The sequence below is a fragment of the Bufo gargarizans genome, chromosome 11 (genome assembly GCF_014858855.1).
Source record: "Bufo gargarizans isolate SCDJY-AF-19 chromosome 11, ASM1485885v1, whole genome shotgun sequence".
In the NCBI taxonomy this organism is placed as follows: domain Eukaryota; kingdom Metazoa; phylum Chordata; class Amphibia; order Anura; family Bufonidae; genus Bufo; species Bufo gargarizans.
Genome location: NC_058090.1, coordinates 83052110 through 83062571, shown reverse-complemented (window position 1 = coordinate 83062571; position 10462 = coordinate 83052110).

Below are 10462 nucleotides of genomic sequence, written 5' to 3'. Positions count from 1 at the left end.
ATTTACATAACTGAAGTCATTGGCATTGGGTTTAAAATGTTCCATACACCAAGTACCCCTGTCCTTCTGGCTGGCTGCATGGCTGCCTCTGGAAGTCTGAGAAGCACTGAGGCCATTTTGGATGACAGAAGAATTAGAGGAAAATCGGAAGATCTGCAGCTAAAAAGATGGTAAAGAGGACAACAGGTTCGTTTTCATTTCATGAGGTTTTTTTTATCCAGATGGTTGCTTTAACCCATAAAGCCATGTATAGTATTAATGGGGTTATCTGGGAAAAGGTATCAGGCTTGATCATCAATGTCAGATCTTCTGGAGTCCGACACCCGGGACCCTTGCCGATCAGCTGTTAGAAGAGAATGGGAGCTCTCTGAGAGCCATGGCCTCTTCCTAGGCCAGTGACGTCACTGTACATTGGTCACATAGCCTAATTGCAACTCAGCCCCATTTAAGTTAACAAAGATGAGCTTCAATACAAAGCACAACCGCTATACGATGTGCTTGGAAAGCTGGTGGGAGCTGGCCGCAGCTGCCTTAAACATCTCAGGTTTTTAAACTTTGTTGTATCCTTCATCGGGTTGTGGTTATGCGCCTTACGAACGTCTATTGGCTGGATCACTCCACAGTGACAAGCTGAGATACGTTTTGAAACAATTCATTTGCAGTGGTGTTGGAACTTGGAGCCCAAGTGATGTGATTATGATGATCTGTCCTGGGGATAGGTCTTCATTATGTTTTCCTGGAGAACTCCTTTAACGTGGTCTTCACCTTAGACCACAATAAATAAAATGTCCTAACCGCTATAACACATTAGATCATCTGTTTATTACATAAATATTACAATTGGCTCCAATACCACCCTACTACAAAGGGTTATGACGTCATTTTGCAATACCCCATGATAGCGTACATGCAAATTATTTTTGTTGCATAATGTTATGTAATGTTCTAATGTCGTGTAATGTACCAGTGGACTCTCATTGCAGTCCTTGGTGACCATGTGGCGCCGGGGGTGGTGTGGAGTGGGCCCGGCGTGCATGCTGGTGACTGCTTTCCCTGGATATAGTGGAGGCCATTTTGGCACCGAAAATGACGGAAATTCAGGCGGATCCAGCATGTAAGTGGAACCTGCACTTTCTGAATTGTATGATAGCTGCTATGGCACATAACAGATATATTTAGTGTTAGGAACCCGTCTAACTAGAGATTGCCTTGACGGTCGGCAGACGGGCTCAAATAATTTTGTACAAAACGATTTGCCAAATATCTCTAACTTATTAGTTCAGCATTTGATATTATGATGCAATTTTGTACTTTATTTGGTTTGCAGTGAGCTGTTGCATTCCTTGTTTTGTTTAACAGTCTTGTTCTCAGCCATAGCAACGTGCCCCTGCGCTTTGGGATGTGCTGACTGACCCCCTTTTTTCTCACCAGTATATCTCTGTATGGATTAGTCGTGGTTAATGATCCTGACTCTGTTCCCGTAAGAGATGGACCTAGATCCTCCCCTAGCTTAATGAGTAGTGAGTAATCTGGGGAAGTAAAAGGAGCTACTTTTGCTCACTCCTCAGAGGACTAGACCTATATTCCAGAGAATCAATAATGGTCCATTCACACGTCCGTGGTGAATTGGGGATCCGCAATACACCCGGCGGGCACCCCCCATAGAACTGCCTATTCTTGTCCGCAATTGTGGACAAAAATAGGACATGTTCTATTTTTTTCCGGAGCTGCGGCCTGGAAGTTCGGGGCTGCGCTCCGGAAATGCGGATGCGGAGAGCACATAGTGTGCTCTCCGCATCTCTTCCGGCCCCATAGAGAATGAATGGGTCCGCACCCGTTCCCGATATTGCGGACCCGTGAATGGACCCTAAATCAGAGATCTCAGTAGCCATCTCTACTTCACAGTATTTGAGGGGATGAGAAAGGAAAGAACTAGAAGGTCCAGAATCTGCATGGCGGATCACTGGAGTCAACCAGTAAGGTATTTGTTGTTGAACCCCTTGAGTGTAGGAGGTTTTTTGTTTGTTTTTGTATTTCTGTTTTTTACTCATGGCCTTGACTTAGGGAGGAAAGACCTTTTTCAGACCCTTCACACCACCCACCATCCCCATTAACACACGTAGACCGTAATTGTTGGTGTAAAGGCCATAGCAGCCGTTTATTAAACAGCCAAAATACTCCACCATCATTTTTAAATTATACATTAATAAATACCAACCAATAAATACAAACATGTAAATACACTGTAATAATAACATTCACTTATTGGAAGGATCCTAGAAGGCAACCCTAGCAAGCTGCGATCTTCACTCCACACATCTCCATCCTTACCCTCGGCCGCACTCGCCGACCCAAGGGCACCAAATCCTCCAGAACCATATATTCCTCCACCCCTGCAGGCCTTCCAGCCCAACAGGAGCCCCCAGCTTTCAGCTTACCGAACCACATAGATGCACGTTCCAACGTGTCATGCACCTACTAAACATAGTATTGCCTTCCAGGACCCCCCTGTTAACCAGCCCCTCTGCTATGACATAAGAAACAAACATACAAATAAAGGGCGGGAGGGTGGGCAACTTCTCCGGAACTATGATGGCCTCTGGTGCCGCCCCCTTCACCACCCTGCATATAAACGGCCCGCGAAAATGCAGCACCGCCCCCCCCTGTACGTCCCCAGCATCACTCCACCCACCTACTAGATTAACCCCATCCTGGTCTTCAGCTTCCCCCCTCAGTCAGTTTTCACTGCGCTACGTCTGCGCCCCGCTCCGTTGTCCCTATGACTTAGGGAGGAAAGACCTTTATTTAGACCCTTCACACCACCCACCATCCCCATTAACACACGTAGACCGTAATTGTTGGTGTAAAGGCCATAGCAGCCGTTTATTAAACAGCCAAAATACTCCACCATCATTTTTTAATTATACATTAATAAATATCAACCAATAAATACAAACATGTAAATACACTGTAATAATAACATTCACTTATTGGAAGGATCCTAGAAGGCAACCCTAGCAAGCTGCGATCTTCACTCCACACATCTCCATCCTTACCCTCGGCCGCACTCGCCGACCCAAGGGCACCAAATCCTCCAGAACCATATATTCCTCCACCCCTGCAGGCCTTCCAGCCCAACAGGAGCCCCCAGCTTTCAGCTTACCGAACCACATAGATGCACGTTCCAACGTGTCATGCACCTACTAAACATAGTATTGCCTTCCAGGACCCCCCCTGTTAACCAGCCACAGACGCACATCGGGGACACCTCACCTATGGGCGTCCCGCCACACCCTGAATGCTGTCTCCAAACCATCCTGCAGCCCTAGAGCCCACAAATCAATGCCAATCTCATTCAAATGCACCCCGTCCGACCGAAGGAACTGAGGCGACGCCACCTCCAACTCCCTATGTCGGACCACAAAACCACCTTGCCTGCGCACAAAACGCCCCACCTCCTTATTCAACTTCGCCCTAGCCTTGTTGATCCGATCCACTGACCTCGCAAAACGCCACGAACTCCTGGCTACCACCTCCGACCACACTACCAACAAATCCGGGAATTCCGCCATCAGACGTAACAAATCCAGCTTGATGTCCCTGATCACATCCCTCGAGCGGCGAACGCCCAAGTCGTTCCCGCCCACGTGCAAAACCACAATATCCGGGCACCTATCCAATGAGACAAAAGCATGAAATTCAGGCAACACGCGGCCCCACAACATACCCCGGACCCCAATCCACCGGACCTGCAACTCATCCGGCTGGAACCCCAACTGCCGGCCACTTCTCCTCACATCCGCTCTCAACGCTCCCCAGTACACATAAGAATGGCCAAAAATCCACGCCAAACAAGAACGCGAACCTGCAAAACATGAAGGAAACGATTACCCCACATGAAGAAAACAAACATAACAACCCCAGCTCACTCCCCCCACCAACCTTACAACAAATGAGGCCGAATATATGACCGAAAACACGCAGACTCCCACCGGCCAATCCGCATGATCGCATCCTCACCCAAACCCCATCTGGCAGCCTCCGTCGCCGCACCAATGCGAAAAGAATGAGACGCAAACTCACTCGCCACCAAACCCGCCGCCGTCAAACATTTACGAAAAACCGCCACAAACTGATAACGGGACAAGGCCGAGCCATCCTGATGCACCAGCAATCCCGCCCCTCCAAGCGGTCGACGGGCCACATACTCTTCCACACAGCGAACCGGGCACACCACTGATCCAGACAAAGGTCGCAACAAAATACACACCCCCTTACCCACCTGATCCGTCTTGGACCTGCGTAACACACACCGCAAACCCTCCGCACCAAAGCTCACATCCTCCCGTAATAAACCACCTCCACGCACCCGACTGACCGCTACCAGCTCTGAAACCCGGAACGCCCCAAAGAAAGCCAAGGAAATAAACACACCTCATACCCCGACTCGCACACACACCCCACCTTATCCCATAACAACTGCAGAACCTGAAAAGACACCGGACGCCGGGATTCCTTCCTCACCACACTGCGACGATACCCTTTTAAGGCTTGCCTCACCAAAAAACTCCGAGACACATCCGCCAACCCCCGCATTCGTAACCAAAAAGCCACCGCCGCAACCCTCTTAGTAGCAACAGAAAAAGACAAACCATCGCTAAACGACTGACCTACGAAATAAACCAGCAAAGAATGGAAATCTCCAACCCCCTTACAGCCCCCTACCTGCTCAATCAAACGCTCCCAGTGCGACCACACAGCAGAATAAGCCAACCACGTACCGCTACTCACGGACCGCCGAACCAGGTCTACCGAGACCCCAAGGCCACGCTCCAGAGCCACTGAGGACACAGCAGACCGACACCTCTGCTCCCGGCACCAAACTGCGAAAACGATCCCACTGGAAATGAGAAAGAGCATCAGCAATAGAATTATCAACCCCAGGTACATGAACCGCCACAAAACACGCATTTAACTTTAAACCGTTCAAAACCAAGTGACGAAGCAACCGCACCACCGGGGGCAAATTCGCTGACTGACTATTCACCGCCTGCACCACCCCCAAATTGTCACAACAAAACCGCACCCTCTTATTTCGCAACAAATCCCCCCACAACTCAGTCGCCAAAACAATAGGGAACAACTCCAATAAGGCCAAATTCCCCAACAAACCGGCCACCCTCCATTCCACCGGCCACGCACCCGCGCTCCATTGACCCTGACAAAAAGCCCCGTAACCACAGGAACCAGACGCATCCGTAAACAACTCCAAATCCACATTACAAACGAGCGCCTCCATCCATACCGACCGACCGTTAAAGTCCCTCAAAAAACGCTCCCACACTTCCAGATCCGCACGCACCTCCGCAGACAACCGCACAAAATGAAACGGGGCCTTCACACCCGCTGTGGCCATAGCCAAACGTCTACAGAAAACCCTACCCATAGGCAAAATCCTACAGGCAAAATTTAACTTCCCCAAAACAGACTGCACCCGTCTAAGCTGCACCTTCTTCGCCATCCGCAACCAACCCACCTCACCACGCAAATCCTCCACCTTATCCAAAGGCAACCGACACTCCATGGCTACGCTATCGATCTCAATCCCCAAAAACCGCATTGTTGTAGACGGGCCCTCAGTCTTCTCCCGTGCCAAAGGCACCCCAAAACTAGCGGACACTCGCTCCATGGTGTGCAACAACACAGAACACACCCTGGACCCAGCCGGCCCTAAAAACAAAAAATCATCTAGGTAATGCAAAACAGAACTCCAACCCGCCTCCTGCCGCACAACCCATTCCAGAAAAGAACTAAACGTCTCAAACAGTGAACACGAGATAGCACATCCCATAGGCAAACAACAATCCACAAAAAACTGCCCTTCCCATTTAAAACCCAACAAACGAAAACTAGCCGGATGAATCGGCAACAAGCGAAAAGCAGCCTCAATGTCCGTCTTAGCTAACAACGCACCCCGCCCAAAAAGACGGACCCACTTCACCGCCTCATCAAAGGACGTGTACGAAACCGAGCATAACTCATCATCAATGCCGTCGTTGACCGAACACCCCGCCGGGTATGACAAATTATGAATTAACCGAAATTTGTTAGGCTCCTTCTTCGGGACCAACCCCAAAGGAGAAACCCGCAAATCCGGCAACGGACACTCGCCAAATGGGCCTGCCACCCTCCCAGCTGCCACCTCCTTCGCAATCTTTTCCGAAACCACCTCCGGCCGCATCAACGCTGACGACAAATTACGCCCAGCTATACCCGCTCCAACCGCCGAACACGGAATCCTAAAACCGTCCCTAAACCCAGCCAGCAATAAAGCCGCCGCCTCCCTATTTGGATATCTCTCTAGAAACGGCTCCATCACGTCCACCCTCACCGGGGTCACCCCTCTTCTGCGCAACCTCAAAACCCCTTCCCCGTCCCCACTTAAAACACCGCGTAAAGCTATGGGCACCTCCGCAGCCCGAGCACTCATGCTTGAAGCGACAATCGGACAGGTATTTACAGTGACCCTCGTTGAACTGCCAACAACAACCCTTTCGGACCCCCCCAGCTGACTCTGACGCCGAGGGACCCCTGGCCGCCCCACGAAAGGGCTGACTCACACCCTTTGGGGCCGTCATCAAACGCATCCACAGACCTATATCCTTATGGTCCCAACGAATACTAGGCCTGACCGCCTTCCTCTGGCGAAACTGCTCATCATACCTGAGCCACCCCACCATACGTCCGGTACGCCTCCCCAATGGCATCCATGTAGCAAAACAGAGCCGAACAGTGTTCCGGCGCCTTTTCGCCCACCACACTGGCTAGAATAGCAAACGCCTGCAGCCAATTTTGGAAAGTACGCGGGATCAACCTGTACCTCCGCTTCTCCTCCTCCTCCTTCTTACTCTCGTCCGGTTTCACCCTGTCCAATTGAAACTTATCCAACGGAAGCAGCGAGAAAATCTCCACATACTCATCCTTCCAAATTTTTTCCCTGACCTCCACCTTCAAATGGGCCCCCAACGGCCCTTCAAAGCACACATAGACTTCACCCTTGGCCGCGTCCGCTAACCTGACCTCATCTCCAGCACCCTGACCCCCACTACCTCCAGCGACTGCAACCGCCGCCGCACCCCCCCCGACTGCTGAAGGGCCCCCCACAGCAGCCGCACCACACCGCTCCGCGTCCCCAACCGCAGGCGCAGCTGCCCAAACTGCGGCCGGGGACGACTCCGCCCCGGACTTCCATTGCGATAACAAAGTCCACATACCCGCCAATAAATCTCGCGCTAAACTGTCACCCCCCGCCTGACCCCCCCCCACCCCCCCAACTGGGCCCGGACCCGACATCCTCTCACCTGGCCGTCCCTGGGACGTTCCCCCAGCAGCCGCCGCCCGCACCGTTGCACCTCTCTGCGAAGACTCCATCGCCGACAGCATCGTCCCTCCGGTCCCCGACCTCCCAAGCCTCCTGGCTGAGTTCACCATCCTCCAGCGCTTGACCCTCGACGAAACCCCCACCAACATCCCATTGGCGAGGTTGCACCGTAGCATCATCCCTGTCGACAGACCCACCTCCTGGCGGCCGTGGACCATAGGCATCATCCGCTGCAGTCCCACCAAAAACCAGCTCCACAGAAGTCCCTCCATGAGCCGCATCTGACCTCCGCACATGCCTGCAGTCCACCAGCTGCACTGACGGCGGAGCCAAGCCCGTTCCCCCAGCAAGCGCACTCCGCTGAACCTCTCTGCCCGGCACCTCAAAGGCACCAGCAGGTGGCGACATCCCAGATCCACTACGCAGCTGCGCACCTGACCCCCGCCGCTGGCCAGCAGACCGAGACCGCAGGGCCGCCCTCCTACCCCCAGTCGAGTCTCCCGCCGCCGCACCAACGCCCGCTGACCGAGCCGCCTCCAACTCCGGACTCTGCGCTGCCTCAGCACACCTCCTGCGCTCAGCCGCCGCCGCCCGATCCTCACCCAGGGTAAGTGAGACCGCACTGCAGATGCCACCGAAACCGCCAGCCACTCGAGACCCAAGGCCCTGTCCGCCCGCCCGCGCCTCACCCCGCTCCACCGCATCGCGCCGCGCACTCCTGGCCCGACCGCGCAGCCTCCCTACCTCGCCCCCTCTGCACTTCCGACGCATCTGCGCAACGCCGCGCCGAACTCCGACCGCTGCGCCGGCACACCGGACCATCAGCCGCGCCACCCGGGGCAAAGGAAGGGTTAACCGTGGGGCTCCCAAGCCGGCGCCTCGACCGGGGAGTCACCTCCGGACTCAAGCGCTCCGGAGGGACGGATCTCCTAGCCCTCACTCTGCCAGCCACCGCCACCGGAGGAACAACCGGGGCCCCCACCGCCGCTTGCAGACTACTCACGAGCCAGTCGGAGCCATGCTGCTCCGCCGCTGCACGCACCGCCGCCAACAATTCCTCAAGCGCCGACATGCCTTAACACTACGCCTACAGCTACCAACACAACCGCAACTGCTCCCAACTTCTCCGGAACTATGATGGCCTCTGGTGCCGCCCCCTTCACCACCCTGCATATAAACGGCCCGCGAAAATGCAGCACCGCCCCCCCTGTACGTCCCCAGCATCACTCCACCCACCTACTAGATTAACCCCATCCTGGTCTTCAGCTTCCCCCCTCAGTCAGTTTTCACTGCGCTACGTCTGCGCCCCGCTCCGTTGTCCCTATTCTGGAGCCATAGCTTTTTAATGTTTTCATTCATATAGCTGTATGAGGGCTTGTTTTTGGTGGGACGCATACTTTCTAATGGAACCATTGAATATTGCATATAAATTTATTCTGCTATATACACAATTCTGCTAGTTTTATGGACTTTGTTTTTATAGCGTTTCTTGTGCATTAAGAATTACCTGTTGCCTTCATTCTCTAGGACAGGGAGATTACAGCAATTCCACATTGTTTTTCTTGTGTTTTAAAGGGAACCTGTCACCTCCCAAAAACTTTTTTTCCCCCCACTTGGCTTCAAGCATGACTAGAAAATCACCCGGGCAGGGGATAAAAGAACTTTTTCTGAGCTTTTGCTTCATCTGCCTTCAGGAAGTAAACGATTGTCGGAAAAACACGGTGCTGGCTACTCTCAGGTTCTGCTGGCGGATTGGGATGGTTTTTGGAGGTGACAGGTTCCCTTTAATGTTTTTTTGCCAGGCAATCTGTAGTTTTTATTGATTCTATTTTGGGCTGTGTATGACCTTTTGATCACTTTTTATTTACATTTTTGGGGGAGGTAAAGCAATGAAAAAATGGTGAATTAGACATTTCGATTTTTTTTCCAATTCCGCTGTTCGGCCAATGGTATAAATATTTTTAGATTTGTATAGTACAGGCGTTTTTGGACACAGCGATGCCTATCATGTTTATTATTATTTTTCTTTTTTTGGGGTAAGGTGATGATTTGAATGGTTTTTTTTTTGTTTTTTTTCGTATTTAAAAACTTTTTTCTTTGTTTTAAAACTTTTTAAAAGTTCCCATAAGGAACTTGTACGTGTGATCATCAGATTATTTCTGTCATAGATGCCAATGCATTGGCATAGGAGTTTATTAGAATTTCACAATGTTCCTATGAAACCTTGCCACAGAACGTGGCTGCAGCAGCCTCAGATCATTGGGAAGGGCCAGGGCTGCCGCAGAGAATGAACTACTCCCCCAATGACTGCTGGGGGAGCCATTTCTGCACTTCCAGGTTTTCAGGCTTCAGACACTGTGGTCAAATATGACCATGGCATATGAAAAGTTAAATGTCTATGGTTGGCGTTATCTCTGATCACAGAAATTAGCTCTAAGCCTCTGCTGTTTGAAATAGCAAAAACCCGACAGACACCATATTTAAATGCACGACTTCCACTTTACATGTAGGACGGCAGTTGTCTAAGGGTTAAAGATGATGAAGACTTTACTGCAGTGAGAAGGACATTGCTAAAACAACTTTTACTCTTGGACACGGAAGAAGGGGAGGAGTACTACAATCCCAATCCTGGCCTATATCCACACATTGCTGTCTCGGAAGATTTGTACTGAGAATTGTTTGGAGCTCTTTTTAATACCATTGAATGTACTACAACTCCCATTTTGCACGTAGTAAAGACAGACATTTATCTTATACAACTTACCTGGTTACGGACTCCAGCACCACTCGTCAGCCACAGCACCCACATATGGTGCCATGCACCTGCACCAAGGGCACCCCAACTACCATCAGACAGGAGTCACAACATTAGGATTTGCCCTGAGGGCAGACAGGTTGCACCCTTCTATCACTACCCTACAATGCAGCCAGAGCCTCTACCACTCCCATTCTCCACTTCACTCTTCTGCAGCTTGTGGCAATTGTGCCCCAGAGTGGCATTACCACCTTTGCACCTCACTACTGTCTCCTATGGTTAACCTAATGTCATCTGTGTATTTATTGCATGTCAATCACAATGTG